Source organism: Blastomyces gilchristii (assembly GCF_000003855.2).
Source record: "Blastomyces gilchristii SLH14081 genomic scaffold supercont1.28, whole genome shotgun sequence".
NCBI classification, from domain to species: domain Eukaryota; kingdom Fungi; phylum Ascomycota; class Eurotiomycetes; order Onygenales; family Ajellomycetaceae; genus Blastomyces; species Blastomyces gilchristii.
Genome location: NW_003101654.1, coordinates 449,471 through 454,074, shown reverse-complemented (window position 1 = coordinate 454,074; position 4,604 = coordinate 449,471). Strand labels below are relative to the sequence as shown.

The 4,604-nt window shown below is 31.3% G+C and overlaps 1 pseudogene across 1 annotated transcript; it reads right to left on the bottom strand.

Annotated features, from left to right (window-relative positions):
* Nucleotides 1–902: 902 nt before the first annotated feature.
* BDBG_17857 lies at nucleotides 903–991 on the bottom strand (annotated as a pseudogene). The gene has a single exon. The product of its transcript is annotated as a tRNA-OTHER (tRNA).
* Between the last annotated feature and the right edge of the window lie 3,613 nt (nucleotides 992–4,604).

The window sequence follows — 4,604 nt, the reverse complement described above, 5'->3', positions numbered from 1 at the left end:
ATACTTCTTCAAGAAATTTATTTCAGCAGTCTGTTTTAGCTTTTTTAATATCTGAAAAATATTCATTTCTGACAGCTTTAAACTCTTTATCAGAAATTATATGATTCTTTTAATCTCTTCTAGCAGTAGTCAATTGTTTTCTTTTAGATATGATATTCTCATTTCATCAAGAATTTGAATACTCAGAAGACTTTCTCTTTGAAATATTATCTTTAACACTTGCTAGAATAATAGATGTAATGAGCTTCACTCTATTCTTAAGTATTTCATTTAAGATATCTTGACCAGGGTTTCAATACAGCTCACTCTGTCTTTCAGATTTTAACAGTTTTATACTTTCTTCAACTGTCTTTTAGTCAGCTTTTTCAAAGTTAAACTGATTAGAGAGAAGAGGATTTTCACTTATTTATTTCTCACTCAGTTCAATATCAAATTGAATAATCTCATGACCTGATTCAGATGTCTCATTTGAATCAATAAACCAGTTTACAAGTCTTTTTTTCATTAGATTTTGTGATATGAAGATTAGATCTATAATAGATTTCTGTTTCATGTCTTTTCTAAAGAATGTTTGTTGATCAGACTTGTTAACTAAATCTATTGAATGCTCAAAGGTTATTATTATTATTATTATTATTCTTCCATTATACTCATATGCAAGCGGAGCTTATGATGAGTCCTTGCGTGATGTTAAATACAGGTCAAGTGTTGGTTATACAGGAGGAAATACAGGTGTTGAGACCACGCCAAGATAACAAGAACATAGGAAAATACAAAGGAGGGACAATTAGATACATGCGATAATAACTTCCCAGCCCAGGAACATAGAGCGATTCATTGGAGCGATTTGTACACCTCTGTATTTATTAGAAACCTGAGGTGCTTGAGTTCCGGATTTAATGTATCCCCTGCGGGTTTCGAACCCACGCGCCTTGGTTTCCCACGCCAAGGTGCTACCGGGTGGCCGCATTAACCATTCGGCCACCGGGGCAATGCTCAAAGGTTTATTCAATCAGGTTATTAGCTCTTACTGCTCTATTGCATTCTGAATTTCATCAGAGATGATATGCATTGAAATCTTCTACAATTATAGAGTTTCTTGATAAAGTTATGTTCAGAAATTCTCTATTAATTGTTCAGATATTATTATTTTTCTTCAATGACTTTTCATTATAGATATTTATGAGCTGTATAGTGTCAAACTCATTCTCTTTATCTATAATATCACTCACCAGAATATCAGAGTCAGACATGATATCAAATCTTAGATTAAATTGATATCTTGATCTCTTTCTTTCATAGATTACTACTCTTGACTTTATCTCAGACTTTTGAGATAAAAAGCAGTAGTAGCTTGAATGAGAAATGATATATTTTTACTCAGCATCAAAATTCAGCTCCTGAAGCAGTATAAAATCAACTTTTTATTCAAATACAATTTGAAGACAAGAATAAATGCAATTTGAGTTTCTATTCACATTGTTTTAAATAAATGTGATTTTTGAAGAGTTTTTAAACTTTTTTTGTTGTTTTTGTTGTATATTCATACTAAAAGAGAGTAGAGTAGAATCTAATCACTATCATCAGATAGTAGATTATAACTGTTCTGAAAAGTAGGAATCTCAACTGCTTACATTATATCTAGTTTATCACCAGAGTCATTTCTCAATTCTCTAATCTTAACAGAAGTTTGAGGATTCAAATTCTGTTTACATTTAGCTGGAGAATTGAAGTTTGAAGATTTAGATAGTTGAGAGTTTCTTCTTTTTGAGCTTGCAGTTGTGAGTTTACTGACTTGACTATTCTCTTCAGTTCTAGATTTACTTTGAGCTTCATCTTTTCTTCAGTTCTTTTGAGTTCTTGGAGCAAACATACATTCTTTTGAGCTAGATGCATGTTTTTCTTTGCAATTAGAGCATTTAAGCAGAGTGTGTTGACATACTCTATCTCTTTTTGAGTATGTTTCACATTTATGCTCACTAGTTTTGTGATCTCTGATATAGAATGCACATTTTGAGTCTCTGAAATAGAAGATTGTAAAGTATTCATATCTTTGACAGTTTGAACACTGTGTTTGAGCTTTGAGATTCATTCTTGAGTCTTTGTATTCATGAACTCTTATTTTCAAATCTGCTACTCTTACTTCAGAGATCTTTGACTGTTCAAGTGTCTTTGTATATACTAGAACAGAGGCATTTCTTCTGTTTTATCTGAATGCAATTGAATTTAGTCATACAGGCTCTTTTCTCAGTTGAATGAAGTTATATTCTTCTAACTCATTTTTGAAAAGTAGCATTTCTTCTTCACAGTCAAAAATTTCAACTGAAATATTATAAAGAATGAATTTGTCTCACTTTTCATCTCTCTCAGATAGAATTATTATGTTTAACAAAGATTCTACTGCTGATTTTCAGAGATTCTCATTCTGAATAAGGAATTCTGCACTGAATTCAGGCATTGTAGTGAGAATGATAGAGTTTCTAAAGAAGAATGACTCAATTGAAGCTATAACTGGTTTTTGAACTTCAATATCAGTTATTAACTGAGAAAAAACTGCTGATTGATTTCATTTCTAATTCTGAAAATGAGGTTTGAGTTTAGCTTATTTCTCTGCAATATGTCCTGATTTGAGACTTTGAAAATAAGTCTTCTATTTCTGGAGATTTGAAGATTTTTCTCTTTTTGCATTTTTTTCTTCACTCTTCTATCACTAGAAGTATGAGCAGTATTCTTCTCAGTTTTCTCAGAATTTTGAGCAGATTTTGAGATAGCAGATTTAGAGACAGCAGGTTTAGAGACAGCAGATTCAGCTGCTTGAGCATATGTTTTCTTCTGATTTAAAGAAGAAGAAGAAGAAGAAGTAGAAAAGAAAGAAGAGTAAACTGAAGAGTCAGTGATTGTATTAGAAATTTTCAAAGTTTTTTGAACTGTGTTTGAAATTCCAAGTTTGAACTTGATCACTTTCTGTAGTTGTCTAGCCTGAGTATGAAGAATTAACAGAACTTCTTCATTCATCTCACTCAGACACTGCTTTTCAAGAATTTTACTTGCTTTTTCAAGTTCCTGTATTTCAAGAACTTGTTGTTTCTCTATTTCTTCTTTCTTTCTTCTCTTCAGAATTTCAATCTCAGAAATAGCATTTGAGAAAGCATTCTTTTTCACATCAACTGAGTGTACTTTCAAACTCATTGTTCTTACTCAATGAAAAGTTGGTAAGACTAATTCAATTGAGATATTTATTAAACTCTTTTGAATTGAAAAGTTGGTCAGACTGTTTCAATTAAGAGGTTTCCAAGTCTGTTTTCAATTGAAAAGTTGGTCAGACTATTTCAAAAGAAGAATAACAGACTTTTGTGTATAAAACACCTGATTTTTTTCACACTAGTTCAGTAACTAGTTTAGATTTATGAAGAGAATCTAATAAACTAAAATTGATTTTTAAGATAAATCAATAAAATCTTTACAATCTCTTTCTTGAGATACAGTGAGGAAAAGTATGATATCAATTGATAATAAATCAGATGATATGACAGTTTTTGAGAGAAAAACTGATAAAAAATAAATCAATTTTTTACAGAGAAATTGATTAAAACTATTCAATTTTATTCTAAATTATCCAATTCTTCTCACACAACAAGTGTGCAACTCAAATCACTTAATAAAGAGTGTAAAAAAGAATTAAGTATTAATGAAAGCTCTTCAGTCACTGAAAAAGTAATTCTTACTTAAAAGAATATGAAATTATGACAGAAAATAACTCTGTTTTTAATTCTTTGTAAGAATATTGTGTAAAACCCAGAGAAAAACACCTTACTTTTTCAAGAGAAGTAAAAAACTATTTCTAAAATCTTTTTTTTTTTTTTTTTTTGCATTAACTGCTGCAGAAGAATGAGATAGAAACTGCTAAGATATGCACTACTGTATACTCTCTATCAAGACTTTCCCTCTTCAGAGTCTTGATATTATAGAGAATATAAGTCTGTTTCTATATGATAATGTAAATATTGCCAGCAGGATGTAGAGGAACTGGTTATTTATATCTCAAAATAGAAGACTTTGTCAATGATTATATCAATATAGAGTTAATTCTCAAATTCAATAGAAACCTAGTGTTGCTGTTCTCAATCCCTTGCAGAATCTATTGAATATTGAGGTATTAAAACTAGATTTAATATATCTCACTGTGCAGGGATCAAAGGCTCAGTCAGACCTTGGGGTATACTGATTTTATAGTTGTCGTGTCTGCCGATTATGTATCGAGTACAGTTGCTGAGGTATCTTTTTGTACTTTTCTGTCGGGGATGGGCCAGATTGAGAGGGGTGGTACGAGGGTGAGACTTGGCGTTGATGTCTAGATACACTGAAGACAGACCGTGGAGGTTGCACTTCAGAAGCGGCCGTTGGTTATGTGCTTGATATTATCGCCGAGGTATCTTTTTGTATTTTTCTGCCGGGGATACTCATCTTCTTTGATAATACAGATCTTATGAAACACAGTGATGATATCTAGCTTTGTAAATTATTGAGCTTACTCAATGCAAGCTAGAGTTTTATTGATAAGAGATAAAGAATAACAGTCTTTCTTTATTAATCTATTCAGTTCT